This window comes from Pristis pectinata, chromosome 5 (assembly GCF_009764475.1).
Source record: "Pristis pectinata isolate sPriPec2 chromosome 5, sPriPec2.1.pri, whole genome shotgun sequence".
Taxonomy (NCBI): Eukaryota; Metazoa; Chordata; class Chondrichthyes; order Rhinopristiformes; family Pristidae; genus Pristis; species Pristis pectinata.
This window is the reverse complement of record NC_067409.1, coordinates 94,167,206-94,191,154: the sequence shown is the minus strand read 5'-3', so window position 1 is coordinate 94,191,154 and position 23,949 is coordinate 94,167,206. Positions and strand designations below refer to the sequence as shown.

The window sequence follows — 23,949 nt, the reverse complement described above, 5'->3', positions numbered from 1 at the left end:
GTCCAAAAATGCTGCCTGATCAGTATTTTCCTTATCTTAATTTATGACCCAGCAGTATTTTGCTTTTATTTTCTGAATTTACAGAGATTTTCAGAACAAAAAACAAACTGCTGGAAGAACTCAGTGGGTCAAGCAGCATCTGTGGAACTAAAGGGATGGTCAATGTTTCGAGTCAAGACCTTGTAACAGGACTGAGAGTATTGAGGGAAGATAGCCAGTAAATAGAAACTAGAGCAGCCATTGTTGGAGCAGGCCAATGTTAGGGTGGGGAGCTGAGGCTTTGGTGAGAAGGGGCAGAGGCTAAGGAGTTAGCAACTTGAGGCGAGAACAGAAGAATTGAGACTCCTTGCTTGCTTGTAAGTTTCTCTTGCAGGAATTTAAAAGGTAGGTCAGCTAATTGTTAGTTAATAGGTGATTGGCTAATTAGCTCATTATCAGCAGCTAATAAAAAGTTAGGGTCAAGTGGAGTGGTCATTTTGGAGCAGCAATTTGAGAGTGAATACCAACCTGTGAATATCAGGCTTCAGTGAGGAGTGTGAGCAACACTAAGGTAAGGTGAGGGTAGATTCTTATTCATTTTTTCTGTCTCTTTATTTTCCCTCAAAGCCTTTTAGTCATAGCAGGTGATCTCAGACCCACATCATGCTCCTCCTGCACAATGTGGGAATTCAGGGAGGCTGCCAGTGTCCCTGATGACAACATGTGCAGGAAGTGTCCAGCTGCAGTTCCTGACAGACTGTATGACAACACTGGAGCTGTGCATAGATTCCTTTGGAGCATCCATGATGCTGAGGATGTTGTGGCTAGCACATTAGTCACACTGCAGTTTAAAGGCCTAGGGAAAATAGGGAATGGGTGACCAACAGGCAGAGCAGTAGCAGGAAGATACCACCGTAGTCCCCTGTGGTTATCTCCCTCCAAAGCAGATGTACTGTTAGGGGGAATGGCTCATCAGGGGAAGGCAGCAGTAGCCAGGATTCTGACACTGTGAGTGCCTCTGCTGCACAGGAGGGCAGGAAAAAGAGTGCCAGAGCTATTGTGGTAGGGGATTCCATGGTAAGGGGAATAGAGAGGAGCTTTTGTGGCCATAAATGTGACTCTTGGTTGGTGTGTTGCCCTCTCAGGTGCAAGGGTCAGGAGTGTCTCAGAGCAGCTACAGGGCATTCTGGAAGGGGAGGGTAAACAGCCAGTTGTCGTGGTGCATGTAGGTACCAATGGTATAGGAGAAAAGTGGGATGAGGTCCTACAAGATGAATTTAGGGAGCTAAGAGCGAGATTAAAAAGTAGGACCTCGTAGATAATAATCTCAGGATTACTACCTGTGCCATGTGCTAGTCAGAGTAGGAAAAGCAGCATAGTTAGGATGAATGTGTGGCTTGAGCAATGGTGCAGGAGAGAGGGTTTCAGATTCTTGGGGCATTGGAACTGGTTCTGGGGGAAGTGGGACCAGTACAAACCAGATAGTCTACACCTGGGCAGAACTGGGATCAATGTCCTAGAGGGATTGTTTGCTGGTGCTGTTGGAGAGTTTAAACTTCTGTGGTAGGGGGATGGGAATCCATGCAGAAAGACAGGGCAGCAAAGCAGAGACCAGAGCAAAAGTTAGATAAAAGTAAGAATGGAGTACAGAAAAGTTAAATGCAAAGGAATCAAAGGTTACTCGATTCTAAAAGGACAATGAATGTAAGGGCACTTTATCTGAATGTCCATAATATTTGAAAAAAGGTCAGTGAACTTGTGGCACAAATCTGTACAAAGGGGTATGATTTAGTGGCCTTCATGGAAATGTGGTTGCAGGGTGGAGATGAGTGGGAATTAAATATCCAAGGGTATCAGGTAATATGGAAGGATAGGCAGGGAGGTGGGATAGTGCTCTAATTAAGAATGAGATCAAGGCAATAGTGAGAGATCTTATAAGATCTAAGGAGCAGCATGTTGAGTCCATCTGGGTAGATATTAGAATAGTGAAGGGGGAAAAAATCACTAACACAAAATGTAAGAACAGAAAGTAAAGTTTCTATAATTATATAAAGCAGAAAAGAGTGGCTAAAGTGAACATAGGTCCCTTAGAAGATGAGAAGGAGGTATTAATATTGGCTAATGTGGAAATGACTGGGGTCTTGAACAACCATTTTGTGTCAGTCTTCATGGTGAAGGATGCACCTTGCTTGCCAAAGAGATGTTATGGATGTGATGAGAGGTGAGGACCTCTATACAATCGCTATCACTAAAGAAGTAGTGATGCCCAAACTAGTGGGCTTAAAGGTAGACAAGTCTCCTGGTCCTGATGGGATGCATCCCAGGGTACTGAAATAAATGGTGCAAGTTATAGTAGAGGCATTTGTGATGATTTACTAAAATTCTCTAGACTCTGGGCAGGTCGCAGTGGATTGGAAGACAGTGAATGTCACACCACTATAAAAAAGGATGTAGGCAAAAGGCAGTTAACTATAGGCCAGTTAGCTTAACGCCTGTAGTCAGGAAAATGCTTAAAGCTATCATTAAGGAAGAAATAGTGAGACATCTGGATAGAAGTGGTTCCATCAGGCAGACACAGCATGCATTCAGGAATGGTAGATCCTGTTTGACAAACTTACTGGAGTTCTTTGAGGATATAATGAGCACAGTGATGGATGTTGTACACATGAATTTCTGGAAGGCATTTGATAAGATGCTGCATAAAAGACTTATCCATAAGATGAGGATGCATGGAGTTGGGGGTAATGTATTAGCATGGATAGAGGATTGGTTAAACAATAGAAGGCAGAGTTGGGATAAATGGGTGTTTCTCTGGTTGGCAATCAGTGGTGAGTGGGGTGCTGCAGTGGTCGGTGCTGGACCTGCAATTGTTCATGATATTCATTAAGGATTTGGAAGAGGGGACAAAGTGTAGCATATCTAAGTTTGCTGATGACAATAAATTGAGTGGAAAAGCAAATTGCGCAGAAGATGCAGAGAGATATAGGTAGGTTAAGTGAGTGGGCAAGGGTCTGGCAGATGGAGTACAATGTTGGTAAATGTGAGGTCACCAACTTTGGAAGGAAAAATAAAGGACCAGATTATTTAAATGGTGAAAAATTGCAGTATGCTGTTGTGCAGAGGGACCTGGGAGTGTTTGTGCATAAATTGCAAAAAGGTTGATTGGCAGGTGCAACAGGTTGTCAAGATGGCAAATTGTTGGCCTTCATTGCTAGAGGGATTGAATTTAAAAGCAAGAAAGTTGTGCTGCAACTGTACAAGGCACTGGTAAGGCCACACCTAGAGTACTCTGTACAATTCTGGTCTTATTTGAGGAAAGATATACTGGCTTTGGAGGTGATGCTGAGGAGGTTCATCATGTTGATTCTAGAGATGAGGGGGTTAGCCTATGAGGAGAGATTGAGTTGCCTGGGGCTATACTCAAATTCAGAAGAATGAAAGGGGATCTTATAGATGCATATAAAATTATGAAAGGGATAGATAAGATAGAGGCAGGAAGGTTGCTTCTGCTGGTAGGGGAGACTAGAACTAGGGGATAGAGCCTTGCGATTCAGGGGAGTAGATTTAGGACTGAGCTAAGGAGAAACTGCTTTTCCCAGAGAGTAGTGAATCTGGAATTCTCTGCCCAGTGAAGCAGCAGAGGCTACCTCATTAAATATATTTAAAACACAGATGTTTGCATAGTAGGGAAATTAAAGGTTATGGGGAAAAGGCAGGTGGGTGGATCTGAGTCCACAGCCAGATCAGCCATGATCTTATAGAATGGCAGAACAGGTTTGACGACCCAGATGGCCTACTCCTACTGCTTACGTTCTAATGAAACCGGCTACTAGGTAATAGGTGCAACCAGATAAGCAGCAGTTTTGTGAAGTTAATTGTACAATAAGTGGTAAAGGTGGAACCATCACCAGTTTTCAGATTTCTTCTTTCTTATGTTTGAAATAGATTGTCAGTCAAGTAAATGTGATGCAACAGATCTATTGGACACTTACCTCATTAATTAATTAATATTGTTTTGTTTCATGCTCCTCCAGACTTTACTTTCTTGATCTTGTCAACAGCTACATACCCTCTGAATCTCTTCTTTCTCTGAAACTCATTCTCAAACAGAACTCAAGATAATGCTCTTTGCTCCAATTTACCCAGTGAGGAGAGATGCAAATTAATTTCTTTGTTTTCTTTTCAAGAAAAATAGTTAAGCCCCACCAACAATTCTGAAATTCAATGCAACATTATTTCTTAGGCATATGTCCTTCCAGTTAAATTTGATCAATCACATCATCCTTGCTGCAATGGGAAAAGCAGAACATATTTCATATACTCAGCAGGTGAAGCAGCACCTGTGATGAGGAGAACAGTGTTAATCTTTCAAGTCGATGATCCCTTGTTTTATTTCTGCATTCTGCATGTTAGCCTGTTTCTCCCCTCTCTGTATTGATATGGTCATTATTTTTGGTAAGGTTTGATTACTTGTTTATGTTAAGCCAAAGAGAAATGGAAAGACGTCTGTATTGACAAGCAACATTTGAGTGTAATGGAAGTTCTGAACTTTAACACTTACATTTAAACTCAAATTGGAGAGGGCAGTATAGTTTTACTTTGGAAACTATACATGTCAAATACATCCTTGTAACAAATAACTTTTGTTTCATTTAAATCACAATTTGCCAGAATACACAAAATGTTATCAATTTGGACCTGAGGCCATCATTTTTTGGGCTCTTAATGAATACCCTAAAGGTGAGAATAAATCAGTGCTAATGATGTATCTATCTGCTCCAGTTAGACCTAAAGGACTAATCTTTGAATGCCTCAAAGTTTCATGGCTAATGAATTACTTTAGAAGTGAAATTGCTGTTGATATGTGGGAAGACATGGCAGGTAATTTGTGCAAATTGCCAATGAGCAGAATGAACTGTTCATCTGTTTCAGTGTTGATTAAAGCCAGAAGACAGGACAGGACACCAGTTTTTTTTGTTTTCCCTTGAATAGATCTGTGGGATTACACACATCCATCTGTGAAAGTTGATAAAGCTTTAATGTCTCATTCAAGGGTAAAGCCTTCAAAACAAACAGAAAATGCACACTGACTCCAACATATTGAAATAGAAATAACATATCAAAACATTATTCTTTACAAATTGAGAGTGTCAGTCAGGTAAGGTTGTCAGTAGCTGGCCTGGAAAATCCTTCACATCAGGAAAGGCATAAACTGACAAAATATTGAAGACTAGCTTGTGTTGTGTGAGCCCACTGCAGAATTCCACTGTGCATGAAGCCCAAAGATTCATACACAGTAGAAGAGACATTATCCAGAAATTTCCAGCAAAATTTTTGCTTTGTACATTCTATCATTGCAGAGCGAGTTGGGGAAATTGGGTAAGTCACAGGTCAAGGGTGAATGTCACATTTCAGTTTCAGACCTCTTTACACTTCACTGAAGCAGATCTCACATTCGTTGTGAAGGTTTACTTTTCCTTAAGTGGTTCCACATATCTTCAGGCCATGTAAGCACCAGATGGAATTTAACAAAAGAACTACCCAAATGTGTTGCATAGGATAGGACAACATTGTATGTGTCCTGGTGCTTGATTTTTTTTAAAACAAACTACTCCAAGCACAAACAATTGAGTGCCATGAATGATGCAATACATATTTGATTGCTTCAGATTAAACGTTATGTTCAGTGATAAGATTTCCAAGCCATTGTTTTGTTGGCCAGGGAGATCTCCTGTTCAATACCTATAATGAATTAGCTTAGTTCACCAAGGAAAACAATGGGTCTACAGCAAATAGTAATAATGGTCCCAGATTTAGGAATGGAAAATTAAACAGGATTACCACTATTCATCCAGATCTAATATCTTCTGGTGGAATTTCTTTTGTGTAAGTGAAATGCATTAGCAGCAAAGAGATTGACATTCTGCCAATGGCTATGGCAATGACTGTGCTATTTTAACCTTATGGTCAAATGAAAACACCAGAGTTCAGGGAAATGTTTCTGTATTTATTCATTTATGGGTGGGATGTTGCTGGCAAGGCCAGTATTTATTGTTTCATTCCCAATTGTTGTCTCCAGACTATTACATTGGCCAGATAAGAGTCAAATCACACCATCCAAAGAAAGTGTTCAATGTTATTTTAAAGGAGTGTAAGAACAGGCTTTTATAAAATCAGTAGGATCTAAACCCATCATTACATGATAGGCAAGTTAGGTTAAATTTAATTCAAATTTGAAGTTCAGCCTTGCAGATAGTGAATGGGCACTTACATCAGAGGATAATCCACAGCAGTTTTCAGATTGAGTCCAGCACATTTTTTTCTCATGTTATAATCATTAATCCTGCAGTACAACAATCACCTAGTCAAATGAAGAACATGGGCTCACATTGGAAACAAAGATACAACAGCTAAAACTAAATATAATAAACCTATAATTCAAACAGTGATTTAATTAATACTTATTGATAGCATAACAGCTTTCAGATATGTGATTTCAATGGTTGCAGATCCCAAAACAGAGGGGGTTACATTCACTTTAATCAGTAGCACAAAATGTGTGAAATTGAGGCTGTGCACTGTATCCCACTGTTAAAACAATGGTCAATTGAATTAAATCTCAGAAGTGGAGTAAAATACACAGACTATGCTGTGCCAAAAAAATAGTAATTATTTCAGCTACCTTACCAAGTAACCATCCACAGATCAATTTCAGTAGTTATGTGTTGATGAGAAATAACACTGTAAATGTACAATGAGTAATGGGCAGAAAATTGCATCTCCCTGCACAGATTTCCTGAATTTTTATCCAGTAGAAATCTGTCTAAAGGTTTTTTATTTTTCACTTTGTGCTTGATAAACTGGAATAACATTGTGAAGCAACACACAAAATGCTGGAGGAACTTAGTGGGTAATAACATTGTATATTCTAGCCAAATCAAAACATGAGGTATAAAAGGGGACTGGCACTTGGATCAAGTCTGAATATAATACTATAAAGTACTGACCTCAGGCATTACAGCAAAGATCTGATGGTCAATTTATGCCAAGTGATCACTTTGCCAGGTATTATTCACCAGAGACACAGCAGTGGAAAAAGTGACTTGGTTAGTGATACATCAACATGGATTCAATAAGAACTACACACCTGCTTTGCCATACATAATGGGACTTCCACATAGAGAAATTTATTATTCCACTAGCATGACTGGGAGCTTGCCTTGAATAATGAATGAGGATTGACCCTGTCAAATATTCAGAGGGGTCTTAGTTTCTGACTGGTGCAAGCAAAATTTGCCAAAACCAGAATCATGCTTGGAAAATCTCCCCCTTAGTTTCATTAGTTGCCTGATTTGCAATGAGATAAAATGCTTGAGATTCTAAAAGTATGAAGTTACATATCTGATTTTACTTAGCCAGTTCTGGACTACCCATTAACAATGCTGTGAGAGGTTTAAATACAATTCAACATCAACACTGGTAGGTTTAAAAACAACTTAACATCTACAGATATTCTGCAGAATTGTACTGAATGGATTACCTGCAGGTTACTGTGTGCAAAGTTGCTGAATGAATGCTTAAAGCATTTGTGCCAAATTCTTTTCTCCAGTATTTTAACTAATTTCATTTCAAAGGGGTTAATTCCTCTTAAAATAGCAAAGGGAAGTTATAATAAGGATAATACAAATACCCATACAATGTTATAGATATGACTAATAATTTGTTTGGTCAATCAGGAGAGGATTTGCTGTATAGTGGCCATCATTACATATGGGGAAAGAGAATAAACCATAGGTTATACTCACCTCCCAACATTGATTCCTTTGAAGTCAATGAAAATAGTTACATGGACATCATTTACAATTGGCAGCCAATAATTTGTACACTCATTAAATACATTCAATGAATCTAATGGCATAGGAGGCCATTTGGCCCTTCATGCTCATTATCATCTCTGATTGCTGATAAGCTCAACTGAATCTCCAGTTTGGATTCTTACAGAAATATCATTCTCAGTTTTCAGCTGTTAACAAAGAACCTAGAACATTACCGCACAATACAGGCCCATTGGCCCACAATGTTGTGCTGACATTTTATCTTACTCTAAGATCTATCTAACCCTTCCCTCCCACATAGCCCTCCATTTTTTTCTATCCACAACACCTCCAACCTTCGTATCATCTGCAAACATACTAACCCATCCCTCCACTTCCTCATCCAAGTCATTTATAAAAATCACAGAGCAGGGGTCCCAGAACAGATCCCTGCAGAACACCACTGGTCACCTATCTCCAGGCAGACTACTCTCCATCTACAGCCACTCCCTGGGGAAAAGGTGCTGGCTGTCCACTTGATCTATGCTTCATCTTGTACACCTCTATCGAGTCACTTCTCATCCTCCTTCACTCCAAAGAGAAAAGCCCTAGCTCACTCAACCTATTCTCATAAGACATGCTGTCTAATCCAGACAGCATCCTGGTAAATCTCCTCTGCACCCTCTAAAGCTTCCACATCCTTCCTATAATGATGCGACCAGAACTGAACACAATACTCCAAGAGTGGTCTAACCAGAGTTTTATAGAGCTGCAACATTACCTCGCGGCTCTTGAACTCAGTACCCCGACTAATGAAGGCCAACACACTAATGTCTTCTTAACAACCCTATTGACCTGCATGGCAACCTTGAGGGATCTATGGACTTGGGCCCCAAGATCCCTCTCTTCCTCCACACTGCTAAGAATCCTGCTATTAACCTTGTATTCTGCCTTCAAATTCAATCTCCCAAAGTGAATCACTTCACACCTTTCTGGGTTGAACTCAATCTGCCATTCCTCAGCCCAGCTCTGCATCCTATCAATGTCCTGTTGTAATCTACAGCAGCCTTCTACACTGTCCACAACACCAGCAACCTTCGTGTCATCTACAAACTTACTAACCCACCCTTCCACATCCTCATCCAAGTCATTTATAAAAATCATAAAGAGCAGTGGTCCCAGAACAGATGCCTGAGGATCACCACTGGTCACCAACATCCAGGCAGAATATGTCTTCTATGGGTGAATCAATTTTGAATCCACACAGCCAAGTTTCCCTGGATCCCATGCCTCCTGACTTTCTGAATGAGCCTTCCATGAGGAATCTTATCAAATGTTTTTACTAAAATCTATGTATATCACATCCACTACTTGACCTTCATCAGTGTGCTTTGTCACATCCTCAAAGAATTCAATTAGGCTTGTGAGGCATGACCTGCCCCTCACAAAGCCATTGCTGACTGTCCCTAATTAGCCTATGCCTCTCTAAATGCTCATAAATCCTGTCTCTAAGAATCTTCTTCAGTAATTTGCCCACCACTGAAGTAAGAATCACTGGTCTGTAATTCTTAGGGTTATCCCTACTCCCTTGAACAAAGGAACAACATTTGCCACCCTCCAATCATCTGGCATTACTCCTGTGGCCAGTGAGGATGCAAATAATATTGCTAATGGCGCAGCAATCTCTTCCCTCAGGTCCGATAATGACCTTGGATATATTTCCTCTGGCCCTGGTGACTTATGTCCTAATGTTTTTCAAAAATTCCAGCACATCCTCTTTCTTCACGTTGACATGTTCTCACTTATCAGTCTGTTGTACACCATCCTCTCAAGTGTCAATATCTCTCTCACTGGTGAATACTGAAGCAAAGTATTCATTAAGGCCCTTCCCTATGTCTTCTGACTCTAGGCACATGTTTCTTCTTTTATCCTTAATCGGCCCTACCCTCATTCTAGTCATCCTCCTATTCTTCACAGACATGTAGACTGTCTTGGTGTTTTCATTAATCCTACTTGCAAAGGCCTTCTCATGTCCTCTTCTAGCTCTCCTAAATCCATTCTTAAGCTCCCTCCTGGCTACCTTGTAACTCTCCAGAACCCTGTCTGATCCATGCTTTCTAAACCTTTGGTGAGCTGCTTTCTTCCTCTTGACAAGACATTCTATGTCTCTTGACAACCACAGTTCCTTCACTCCACTATGCTTACCCCACCTCAATAGGACAAACCCATCCAGAACCCCATGCAAGTTCTCCCTAAACAATCTCCACATTTCCATTGCCCACTTCCCCAAGAACATCTGTTCCTAATTTATGCTCCCAAGTTCCTGTTTAATAGCATCATATTTCCCCCCCCCTCAGTTAAATACTTTCCCATATCGTCTGCTCCTATCCCCCTCCAAGGCTATGGTAAAGGTCATGGAGTTATGGTCACTGTCTCCAAAATGCTCTCCCACCAAGAGATCTGAAACCTGATCAGGCTCATTGCCCAGTACCAGGTCCAGTACAGCCTCTCCTCTAGTTGGTCTGTCCACATACTGTGTCAGGAATCCTTCCTGGTTACTCCTAACAAACTGTGCCTCGTCTATCCCCTTCACACTTAAAAAGGTGCCAATTAATATTAGGGAAGTAGAAATCACCCATGACAACAACCCTATTATTTTTGCACCTTTCCAAAATCTGCCACCCGATCTGCTCCTCAGTGTCTCTGCTGCTATTGAGGGGTCTGTAGAATTCTCCCAATAGAATGATCGATCCTTTCCTGTTTCTGATTTCCACCCACACTGACTCACTGGACAATCTCTCCAGGACGTCCTCCCTTTCTACAGCTATTCTACTCAGGTGATACAATGTATGCCAGTAAATGGTCATTCCTATATATATATATATATAAAAAAAAAATTCTACCTACTCAGTTGAGAGTAATTGCTAAAGGTCCTGCCATGTGGTATTAACAAGAAAAATGCAAAGGAAGACAATTGCATGCTGTTCATTGGACGTAGCATACTTTTTTGCAACCTGAGATTTTGAAAGACACAATAGACCATTTCATGAGTGGCTTAGTGTAAGAATGGGATCCTGAGGCTTTGGCTCAAGGGGCTTTGGTGTGAAGAGGTGGAGTAAGTGAGTGGAGGCTAAAGTAAGGCTCAGGAAAGGTCTTTTTTGTTCTTATTGAACAGTTTAGAGCATTGGGAATGGCAGGTAGGGCAGTAGATTGCTCCTCTTGCAGGATGTTGGAAATCAGGGAGACCTCCAGTGTCCCTAATGACTACACCTGCAAGAAGTGCATCTAGCTGCAGCTCCTTACAGACCATGTTAGGGAACTGGAGCTGGATGAATACCGGATCATTCAGGAAACTGAGCAAATGAGAGACAGGAGTTACCAGGAGGCAGTTACACCTAGGTTGCAGTACGGCAACCTACCAGGGGAAAGCCACAGTGGCCAGGTCTCTGGCACTGAGTCTGACTCTCCCACAGAAGGGAAGTGGGGGAGAAGAGGACTGCGGTAGTGTTAGGGGAATAGTTAGGGGATTCTGTGGATGAGAACGAGACTCCTGGGTGGTATGTTGCCTCCCAGTGCCAGGGTCAGAGATGTCTTGGATCGAGTCCACAGCAGTCTTGAGGGGGAGGGTGAGCAGCCAGAAGTTGTGGGATACATTAGTACCAACTACATAGATAGGAAAAGGGATGAGGTCCTGAAGAGGGAATATAAGGAGTTAGGAAGGAAGCTAAAGGGTGGTAATCTCTGGATTGCTGCCTGTGCCACGTGCCAGTGAGGGTAAGAATATGAAGATATGGTAGACAAATGTGTGGCTGAAGAATTAGCGCAGTGTGCAGGGTTTCAGACTTGTGGATCACTGGGATTTCTTCTGGGGAAGGTATGACCTGTACAAAAGAGACAGGTTACACCTGAACTCGAGGGACCAATGTCCTTGTGGCAGGTTTTCTAGAGCTGTTAGGGAGGGTTTAAACTAGGTTGGCGGGTGGGTGGGAACCAGTATTAGGTCAGATGATGGAGCAGTTAGTGTAAAGGTAGATGCATTATGCAGAGAGACTGTGAGGAAGGATAGACAGTGGATAGGTCATAAATGAGGTCAGTTGGATGGGTTGAAATATCTTTACTTTAATGTGAGAAGTATTAAGAATAAGGGCGATGAACTCAGAGCATGGATCAGTACGTGAATTATGATATTGAAGCCATTAGAAAGATTTGGCTGTTGCAAGAGCAGGATTGTCTACTTGATGTTCCAGAGCTTAGATGTTTCAAAAAGGATAGGGAAGCAGGTAAAAGGTGGGTGGGGGGAGTGGGATTGCTAATCAGGGATAGTATCACAACAGCAGAAAGGGAGGACATTGTGGAGGGATCGTCTACTGAGTCAGTGTGGGCAGAAGTTAGAAACGGAAAAGGAGATATCACTCTACTGGGAGTATTCTATAGGTCCCCCAGTAGCCACCAGGACACTGAGGAGCAGACAAGTAGGCAGATTTTGGAAAGGTGCAAAAGTAACAGCTGTTGTCATTGGGAGACTTCAACTTCCCTAATATTGATAGGCACAACCTTCGTGTGAAAGATTTAAATGGAGCAGAATTTGTTCAGTGTGTCCAGGAAGGATTTCTGACACTATGTGGACAGGCTGACTAGAGGAGAAGCCATACTGGATCCAGTACAAGGCAATGAACCTGGTCAGGTGACAGACCTCTCGGTTGGTGAGCATTTCAGAGATAGTGACCACAACTCCCTGCCCTTTCACAGATCCATGGACAGGGATAAGAGCAGACAATATGGGAAAGTTTTTAATTGGGGGAGGGCTAATTACAATGGTATTAGACAGGATCTTGAGAGTGTAAATTGGGAACAGATGTTCTCAGGGAAATGCACAGAAGAAACATGGATGCATTTTAGGGATCACTTGCATGGGGTTCTGGATGGGTTTGTCCCACTGAGACGGAAAAGATGGTGGTGTAAAGGAACCATGGTTGACAAGAGAGGTGAAATATTTTGTCAATAGAAGGAAGCATACTTAAGGTTTAGGAATAAAAGTTAGGCAGGGCTCTTGAGAATTATAAGGTATCCAGGAAGGAGCTTAAAAAGGGACCTGGGAGAGCTGGAAGGGGACATGAGTAGCCTCTGGCGAGTAGAATTAAAAACCCCAAGGTGTTCTACATGTACGTGAGGAATAGGAGAATGACTAGAGTGAACATGGGACTGCTCAGGGATAAAAGGGGAAAAATGTGCCTGGAGGTGGAGGAGGTAGGGGAGGTCCTTAATGAATACTGATGTACTGGAGCGTATTGAGGTTAAGAAAGAGGAAGTGTTGGAGCTTCTGAAAAACATTAGGATTGATAAGTCCACGGGGCCAGACAGGATATACCCCAGGTTACTACAGGAAGCGAGGGAAGAGATTGCTGGGGGTTGATGATATTTGCATCCTCCCTGGCCACAGGAGTGGTACCACAGGGTTGGAGGATGGCTAATGTTTTTCCCTTGTTCAAGAAAAGTAATAAGGATAATTCTGGGAATTATAGACCAGTGAGTCTTATGTCAGTGGTGGGCAAGCTATTGGAGAGGATTCTTAGGGACAGGATTTGTGAGCATGTGGAGAAGCATAGTCTTATTAGGAATAGTCAGCATGGCTTTGAGAGGCAGGTCGTGCCTCACTGGCCTAATTGAGTTTCTTGAGAAGGTGACAAAACAAATTAATAAAGGTAGAGGAGTGGATGTGATGTATATGGACTTTAGTAAGTGTCTGACAAACTCCCCCATGGTAGGCTCATCCAGAAAGTCATGAGGCATGGGATTCATGGAGACTTGGCTATGTGGATTTGGAATTGGCTTGCCCACAGAAGGCAGAGGGTGGTAGTAGATGGAGAGTATTCTGACTGGAGGTCAGTGAATAGTGGTGTTAGGCAGGGATCTGTTCTGGGACTTTGCCTCTTTGTGATTTTTATAAATGACTTGGATGAGGAAGTGGAGGGATGGGTTAGTAAGTTTGTGGATGACACGAAAGTTGGAGGGGTTGTGGATAGTGTAGAATGTTGTTGTAGGTTACAATGGGATATAGACAGGATGCAGAGTTGGATGGAGAAGTGGCAGATGGAGTTCAACCCGGAAAAGTGTGAAGTGATAGTTTGGAAGAATGAACATGAAGGCAGAGTACAAGGTTCATGGCAGGATTCTGTGCAGTGTGGAGGAACAGAGGGATCTTTGGGTCCAAGTCTATAGATCCCTCAAAGTTGCAGCAGAAGTTGATAGGGTGGTTAAGAAGGCATGGTGTGTTGGCCTCCTTTAGTCAGGGTACTGAGTTCAAGAGCCATGAGGTAATGTTGCAGCTCTAAAACTCTGGTTAGACCACACTTAGAATATTGTGTTCAGTTCTGGTCACCTCGTTATAGGAAGTATGTGGAAGCTTTAGAGAAGGTGCAGAGGATATTTACTGGGATGCTGCCTGGATTAGAGAAAATGTCTTATGAGGAAAGATCGAATGAGCTAGGGCTTTTCTCTTTGGAGTGATGCAGGATGAGAGGCGACTTGATTGAGGTGTATAAGATTGAGGGGCATAGATCAAGTGGACAGCCAGCATCTTTTCCCCAGGGTGGCAATAGCCAATACCAGAGGACATCAGTTTAAGGTCAGAGAAGGAATGTTCAGCGGAGATGTCAGAGGTAGCTTCTTTACACAGAGTGGTGGGTTCCTGGACGCACTGCTGAGGGTGGTTGTAGAAGCTGATGCAATTGGGACATTTAAAAGCCTCTTAGATAGGTACAAAGGAGTAAGGAAAATGGAGGGTTATGGGCTGTGCAGGAGGGAAGGGTTGGATTGATCATGGAGGAGGTGTTCATATAGTTCAGCACAACATCATGAGCCGAAGAGCTGGTACTATGCTATAATATTCCTTGTTCTATGTTCTAATAGGTTGCAAATCTCCATTTTTTTTTACTATCTGGAAATAGTTTCTACTTTTGATGCTGTTGGAAAGCAAATAGATGAGATTATTGCATTCCACCAATGCAAAGCAAAGGGAAACTAGATGAATGTGGACTGAAAACTGATTCACTGTTCTGCTTGGCCCCAAGGTGAAAATCCATGTTTGTTATTAGTGCAATGGTCACAGCAAAAGATCACAATGTTAACTGTATTTCAAGACCAATTTCATGCATGCTCTGTATATTTTCCATCACAAACACTAGATGGAAAATTGAAATGCATGTGTGGTGACACAAATATTCTTCAAGAACTCAGACCTTTGCTTTCCTGGGAATAGTCTTGAAGGTTTTGCAAAACAAGCATAAAGCAAGCACAAAAGAGGTCAGCAACTACACATAAAAAAAGTTGCATTAACTTCAGATATTCCTGTTGAAGGATCAAACTGAAAATAAAATCACACTCATGCTTTTCAGAAGATTGTAGTCAGTACTTTTCTTGTGTTGTTCAGCAGACCTGTTTGCTCCCAAGCACCTTGAACTGAATATATTCTGATTGATTTTCTTTGGCAAAAAAATGAACCCTGCTGAATCTACTGGAACTTAAAAATTCACTCAGATTTTACTTATTCACTCAGATTTTACTTATTCTACAATAACAAATGCAGCTTGCTCTTTAATCTTCTAGTATGAGATCTTTTTGGAGATCATTCTGTTCAAACCTTAAATGCAGTTGTTAAGCAAAGTTCATTAGTAAAAAGGGAATAAATTTAACCAACAGAATTGGAAGCTTTCTTCAGAAACTCTTAAGCTCCATTGACATCATTATTAACAGATGCACAAAATATTGCCAGGAATAAGATCATAAAAGGAAAGGATACTGTGTGATATTCCATGTTCTTATAGCTGCTTTGTACAACAAGACTTTCAGAAGGGGTTAAGGGCACTACTTTTGATGCCCACTGAAAATCTTATCTGTAGTTTGCAATGGTCCTATGTGAAATATGTTGACAGATTTAGTTTAGTTATATGCACCAGAGAAGATGCAACTCAACTGACAACCTCAAACAAGGATGCCAGAGCAATGCCTTGTATGGAAATTGGAATAAAAGTCTCACATGCATTGTGGTGCAGATACTAAACAAAAATCGCTTGTCTAGATTGACATTATGAATTCATCCTAATTTTGCTGGATTGTTCAGTATATGTAGAGAAGTGTGTAGTATTAATGCTATATGGTAAGCAGACGTTTTGCTGTTGCTATTAAATTGAAGTCTCAATGATGGACAGTACAAGGCCTATTTTATTTCAAATTAAACTAAATATGGTCTTGACCTGGAAATATTTAATATTGGAGCAAAATGCTGCAGATGCAGGAATCTGAAATAAAACTGAAAAAGCTGGAAAAGGCTGATCAGTGCAGGAAGAAATGAAGTTAATTGGTAATTAGTTTATTATTATTATTACATGTACTGAGACACAGTGAGAAACTTTGTTTTGCATGCCATCCACACAGGTCATTCCAAAACAAGTACAACAAGGTAGTACAAAGGGAAAAGCAATAACAGAATGCAGGACATAGTGTTACAGTTACTGTTACAGAAAAAGTGCAGTGCAGGTTGACAAAGTGCAAGGGCCACAATGAGGTAGACTGAGAGATCAAGAGTTCATCTTTATTATACAAGATGTCCATTCAAGAGTCTTATAACAGCAGGACAGAAGCTGTCCTTTAGCCTGATGGTGTGTACTTTCAAGCTTTGGTATCTTCTGCCTGATGGAAGGGGGGATAAGAGAGAATGACTGGGGTGGGAAGGGTCTTTGATTATGTTGGCTGTTTTCCTGAGGCAGGGGACGGGAGGCTGGTTTTTGTGATAGACTGAGCTGTGTCCACAACTCTGCAGTTTCTTGTGGTCTTGGGCAGAGCAGTTGCCTTTCTAAGCTTTGATGCATCTTGATACAATGTATTTGATGGTGCATCTATAAAAATTAGTGGGTGTCAACAGGGACATGCCAAATTTCCTTCACCTTCTGCAGAAGTAGAGGTAATGGTGTGCTTTCTTGGCTGTAGCATCTACGTGTTTGGACCAGGGCAGGCTATCGTTGATGTTTACACCTTGGAACTTGAAGCTCTCAACCATCTCCATGTCAGCAACATTGATACATATAGTTAAAGATTCCAATTGGAAAGTCTACCCAGCCATACTTCTGAAGGAAGATTCAATAAAAGGAGGGATGAAGGTCTAAGCCTACCTAACTTGGTTCTGATCTAATTTCAATGATCTGAAATATTAACTCGGTCTCTCTATGTAAATGCAGCATTCATGGTATTTTGTTTTTCTAGAGCTTGGCCAGGGCTATTTTCCACCAACATTATCTTGTAACACTGTGTCCAAATAAGTAGATATTGAATGAAAACAATATTAGACTAGACTGTGATGTATTTTTTAATTAAATTCTTTAACTTAAATATCAATAATGGTCCCTTGTGTAAGGCATCAGACCACACCATTGCCCATGGCAATGAGCTGCAATGTAAGTTATTTCCTTCAAGAGGAAAAAGGTAAGCTTTGAGAATTGAAGAAATAAAAATTGAACTGAGCATCCAAATAAACTTAACTTTGCTTTCACTTAAATTGAATGAATGCTTCAAAAGACCCTGCCTGTGAGCAGGTCTTAAAAAGCCTTGATGCTCTTTTGGGACCTAACTCAATGAATAGCTGATAACTCTAAACTCAGTCAATGCCTTTGATAGATATCCCAGTCTCTAAATGAATTCTTACAATCCTTTAAAGCTATCATTTTATTTCATCACAAATTGATAATATCATCTTTCGAGGTGTTGACATTCAACAAGATAGAAATCGTCAGTCAATTCTTAACAATATTATTTTGGGTCATCTACTTAGGTCAACATATGTATTTGTCATACACTTTCTGCCTGACACAATAAACAAAATATTTTGTTAATATAGTAAGCATCTGAATAGCTTTGCTAAATCCAATAATGAAGATTCATTTTATTTGCATAAACAGCATTTTTAATGGAAACAATGATGCAAAGTTTCAATTGCAACTCATCAAAATTTATTGATGTTATAACATTTTTATATTTCTATTGACTGTTCAGATGAATTAATTAACTATTTTCCCATTGCAACTTTCTGAACTTTTACATTGAGTTTTGTTTTTAATTCAGTGCTATTACAATCAATGCTTCATATATATCTGTATTACACAGCAAAGGATACCTGCTTTCTTTTCTCAGTCATGAATTTTAAATCGAGCTTATGAGACAAACACACAAAACCATAGCTAATACCCAGCACTGAAAACCATATCTTAATCATGCCCTTGGGTGTAATGAGCGTTGTCGGAATGAGGCCTGGAGGCCTACCAAATGATTCTACTTGTAGTGATTCTTCTTTACAGGATTTAAAGGATCATGATCATAGGCCTTGAACATAAGATCATGAGAAACAGGAGAAGAGGACGGCAAATTGGCCCCTGAAACCTGTTCTGCCATTTGGTCAGATCACGACTCATCCAATCTTGGCCTCAGCACCACTTTCCTGCATTCTCCCCAGGCTATTTGAAGTACAATTGTTTTTAATCTCATCCTTGAATATGTTCAATGACTCAGCCTCCCAGCTCTCTGGGGCACAGAATTCCAAGATTTGCCTCTCTGAGAGAAGGCGATCCTACTCTTCTCCCCTTAAGTGAGTGATCCTTTATTCTGAAAATATGCCTCTTATTTCTAGTTATCCTCACTAGGGGGACTATCACTCAGCATCCACCCTACAATCACCCACCGAACACCATTTGTATCAATAACACAATCCTTCATTCTTCCAAGCTCAATGAATAAAGGCTCAACCTATTCAATCTCTCTTCCTACATCACCCCAAATCATCAAACTCGTGAACCCTCCCTTCACTGCCCCTAGTGTAATATACCCTTCCTTAATGCTCTGCAAATTAGAATCAATGCTTCCTGGTTATTATATTCCATTGCTGATGTTCCATTAGCTTTCTTAATTACATACTGTACCTACATACAAACTCTTTGACCACTTTGTACTGCAACATTTCAATAATGGTTTGCTTTTTTCATTCTTCCTTCCTAAATGGACAACTTCAGAACTTCATACATTATACTTTACCTGATAACTTCTTGGCCAATCACTTAACCTATTTTTATCTTTTTGCTTTCTCTTTGTGTCCGCAATGTGCAAACCCACCTATCTTTACATCATTAAGTTTGGCTACCATACACTCAGCCTCCTCATCAAGTCATTGATAAGGATTGCAAGTGGTTGAAGCCCACTCCAATCCTATCGCACTTCCCCCCCCCCCTTCACCCATGTAACTGCCAATCTAAAAATGAACCACATGTCCTCCCTCTTTTTTCTGTTAGTTAGCCAATCCCCTATCCGTGCTAATATATAAACCCTAACCCCATGCATTCTTATCTTGTAATCATTTTATTAATTGTGGATTACATTGCAAAAGATTACAGAACAAAAGTCTGGTATTCTCAAGGAGAATATGTACAAGAATCCTGTATCTACTTGTTTGCATACCTATTGGACTAAGCATTGACGTGAACCCCATAACAACATGGAGAATTTGATCAAACATTTTATTCAAGAAAGTAATTCTGCTTTGTGGCAAGAGCTGGGGACAACAGGACCAGTGCCTGACCTTTCTATTTCACTCCCCAATAACAAGCAAAATTTTTGGTCTGTGTGAGCAGAATTTTGATACACAAGATTGCCCAAATGTCAGCAGAGCATCAAATTAGAGATCAGGAAGTCACAACTTTACTCATTGAAAACTCTTGTGTACAGTAGGCATGAGGCACATAGTGTGTACCATTAAATCATCCAGTATGGTCCCTTGTACCACATGCCGTAAGATGATACTGGCATTGAGTTCCAGATTCTATAAAAGGGAATTCTCTTCATAGTAGAAAAATCACCTCTGTTTTAAAACACTCTTTATGAGCTTTGTTCGTTTGAACAAAATCTGATGTACAAATGCTTGATTATATGACGAATGGTAAAGCTCTGCAAAAAAAAAAAAAATTCAATGAGTTGTGTAAAATCTAATATGGCCCAAACTTCAGCATGATATTCAGATTTGATTCCCATTCACAGCTTTGTATTGATCCTTTAGCATGAAGTAAGGTTAACCCTTTGAAATTGCAATTTTATATTGCCCCAGCAATGTAATGATTTTAGTCTTTGGCCATGAAAGCAAGATTATTTTTAAAATGATCCTCTAATAAATTATCCTACAATTTGTAATTTAATAATTGATACTTTTAGCCTTCAGTTAATTTGGATCTGTTTGTTACTCCATCTCATTCACAAACATGCCCACTTTAAATATCAAAGTATTCCTTTACAAGTAGCTATAAGGTAAATAGATGTCTGAAAACTTCTGTGAGTCAGACACCAATCATGTTCCTCTCAGATTCATAAAGTGCATTACACAATCAGAAATGACAAGGAGCAATAAAGTACCAGCAGTATATCAATGTCATCTCAAATCTGATTCATGCTACTGTTTTGACATGTATTTCGGGCATTATTCTTTTTAATCTGTGTACACATTTAAGAATAACTCACCATTTTCCATTACTGTCATGCATCAAAATGAGTTTGTTAATAAATGTTGACCAGTTTCAAATGAGAGAACAGCTTCTTGTGAAGGAACTACACAATTTGACCTGACATGATATTGTGGCAAATGACAAATATAATAACATTCTGAAATGATTGGTCAAAATGGCAAAAACAGACTGTAGAAGATTATAAAGTACAATCAGACCCTACCTTGAATGTAACATTCAATTTTGGTCGTGAAATCACAAATCAACGAGCCCTTGAGGTGTTTAGTCCAAGGAAAAGCCTTGTTAGTTGAGGGCTGCAATTAGTGGCTGCAACCTTGTGGACATGTTCATGATATTTGCCTTTTCTTGAAAGGATACTAGGAAGAGTAATGATATGATTGATAGTTAAGTTTTATGGAAGGGAATACAGTATAGTTCAAATTAACCTAACATTATGGAATAAAGGCAGACAAATTATGAATATTGCAGCATAGTGGTTATGTTGCTAAACCAATGATCCAGAGATGAGTTCAAATCTCACTATGGTAGCTAGAGAATTTAAATTCAGTTGATTATATAAGTCTGGAATACTAAGTGAGTATCATTAGAGGTGACCAGATCGTTGAAAAACCCCATCAGATTCCATCATGTTCTTCAGATAATAGAGTATGCTGTCCTTGTTTTGACTCATAACTCTTTAACTGTTTTCTGAAAAGGCCTAACTTTCATTCATCTCAAGGGGAAATTAATATTGATGATAAATACTGGCCAATGCCTCAATGCCACATTTTGTGAATGAACGCAAAATAAGGTTTAAAACTGAAGACTAAATATTGGAAGTCCTTTGCACAAAGTATTAGCAAAGGCCCTGGAAGAAAGCACCTAAGAACTATTTAAGAAGTGGTTGTAAGATGTTACAGGGATCTAGAACACTTGATGGATAAACTGAAATAGATCCAACATTCTTCCTTGTGTAGATCAGTATTGGGGTTTATTTAACCCATTGATACCACAGCAAAATAGAACATCTGTACACTGTAACTTTATTTGACTTTGGGACTCTTGGGAAAAGTAAATATTAAAACAAGGGAGATTTAGAAGATATAAAAAAAAGTGGATGAATCAGCAATAGCACAGGATAATTTATCTTTTCAGTTGCACCACTTTTAAAATTTGCTTATATAATTGCAGGTTGTGGACAATGCTGACATTGCCAGAACTTACTGTCCACCTCTACGGCATTACTGGACAAGTAATACTACATCCTGTACTGTTGAAGAGGAAATGTTTGGAGAGAATTGCATGTCGGAGGTGCCATTTCTTGGATATTTGTTAAACTAATGTCTCTCTACTCTCTCAAATAGACATGAAAAAAACCTAACGATCCTTTCCTAAGAATAGCAAATCTACACTGGTCATTGATTATCCTACAACCAACATACTGAGTCACTTATACAGTCATTTTTGCATTGATGCATGCAGGACCTTAGCTGCATGTAATTTGACTATCCTGTTTTCTACGTTACTAACAATAAGGTAGAAATGTGCACTAGGTGGATTATTAAAAGGTGATAAAGTGTGACAAGTCAGATATATCTTGCGCTGTCTTTTCATAGGCAAAGAATCTTTAATCATGCTAATGTATTTTTATTGTATTTTCCCTTTTGCAGAGATCAAGCTTATTTAATAACAATGTGATCTTCTCAGCACTGAGGCCCTAGTTGAACTCGGTCTGTTCTATTGGGCAAGCCACATCATTCACCGGAATCCTAAAACTATCTATCCTGAGATCTCTCACAGGAATAGATTATTAGGTGGACAGAGGAAAGATGTACTCAGTCTTCTCAAAAAGTACAACATCCTTACTGAGTCTGAACACTTACCCAATTTTTGCAAAGAAAATTAAACCAATTATCTCCCAAAGATTTTGGTACAATGAACATTGGAAAGCAACCAATTTGACAAACCAGTTTGAAAATATCCCTTGACATATTTTACACCCTCTACATCCATGTTTAATTTTTCTATTCACCTCTCTCTACCTCACTCCCATTAAAGAACAATGGTGAATTGAGAAATCAGTGCTGTAATTTTACATATGCAAATGATAAATATTATAACTCGGTAATAGGGGAGTGATGGAAATTAAATTTAAATATTCTGGCTATATTATTACATTATTGACAATATTAAACACATTTTGCAATCATCAATGTAACACATTACTTATGAGTTTTTTTTGCCTGGGCTGAGGTCTTGATCCTCAGATACCATTTTTTCTCGATCAACCAAAGGCTATGCTGGCAAATTGAAAGCAGTGCTGAAGTTTATCATTGATGCCTGCCTTCAGTAAGTGGTGGTTTTCGAGACATGGGAAATGTCTGTTTTCCAGAGTCTTGCAGTGAATCTTCAATATTGGAGGACAGGGTCTTACAGCAGGGGTGGGTTGATTGAGGACCTTGGTTTTATGGATGTTGAGTGTAAGGCATTGAAAGTGTTGACAATGGCTTGGAGCTCATCCTCTGTCCATGTGCCAACACAATCACCAGCATACTGCAGCTCATTTACTGAGTTTTGGGTAACCTTGGTTCTGGAGTATAATCGCTGTAGATTGAAGAGCTTTGCATTAATTCTGAAGATTAGTTCCACTACTGTAAAAAGATTGGTCTGAGGGAAGATTCAAAATTGTAGCAAAAAAGATTGGAAAAAAATGTTGGAGCAATAATGCAGCCTTATTTGACATTGATCTTCACTGTGGACAGTTTTGTTATAGACTCGTTGACTTACATGCCATCATAGAGCAAGCACAAGATGGTGAAGAATTTCTGTGGCCAGCCAAATTTGAGGAAGCCTCCATAGTGCCTCCCAATGAAGAGAGTCAATACCTTTGACAAGGTTGGAAAAGGCCATGTATAGCAGCTGGTGCTTCCCTCTGCACTTTTCTTGGAGATGTCGATTGTATCTGCTGTGTCTCAAGATGGGCCAAATCCACGTTGCATTTCAGGAAGCAGCCACTGAGACAAAGTGGTTAAGGAGGACCCTGGCAATGACTTTCCATGGGGAGGGTAACAGGGACATGCCTCTGGTGTTACCACAGCTGGATCTGTCTCCTTGCTTGAAGTTGGTCATGATTACAAAATTTTTGAGATCTCCTGAAATATCCTCCATTTCCCAGATGTGTGTGATGAGGCAGTGGATTTGTGACTGAAGCACAATCTTTGGTTGATTGAGGAAAAGGGTATTGTCAAGATCCTCAACCCAAATAGAAAGGATAAGTGAAGCAATGTCAATGTCCTCTCCAGTAAAGAAGCCCTTGATATACTCAATCAGCCATGTTGGATAGGCCACGTCACTCAGTCTGAGATTACCAGGCAGACAAAAAGATTTCATGTGCTCAAAGCCTCCTTGAAGAAATGCAACATCCCCTGACTCTTGGGAATTTCTGGCCCATGACGACTTAAAGTGGAGAAGGATATTCAGGATGGTCTTCAGAACCTGGAGGCCATGCATTGGGAGCAATCAGAAGCCCTGCATAAGTAGGGGAAAGAGACTCTACCTCACAACCTACCCACCAGTCTGTCCTATCAGACTCTACAGCTCCCACATTGGTGTCATTAGCCACCTCA

At 40.2% G+C, this 23,949-nt stretch overlaps 1 long non-coding RNA gene across 1 annotated transcript; it reads left to right on the top strand.

The window, feature by feature from the left end:
- Positions 1 to 495: 495 nt before the first annotated feature.
- LOC127570910 (uncharacterized) lies at positions 496 to 22,511 on the top strand. The gene is made up of 3 exons (XR_007956422.1): positions 496 to 550; positions 21,515 to 21,634; positions 21,994 to 22,511. It is a non-coding gene; the product is annotated as an uncharacterized LOC127570910 (long non-coding RNA).
- The last annotated feature ends 1,438 nt before the right edge of the window (positions 22,512 to 23,949 follow it).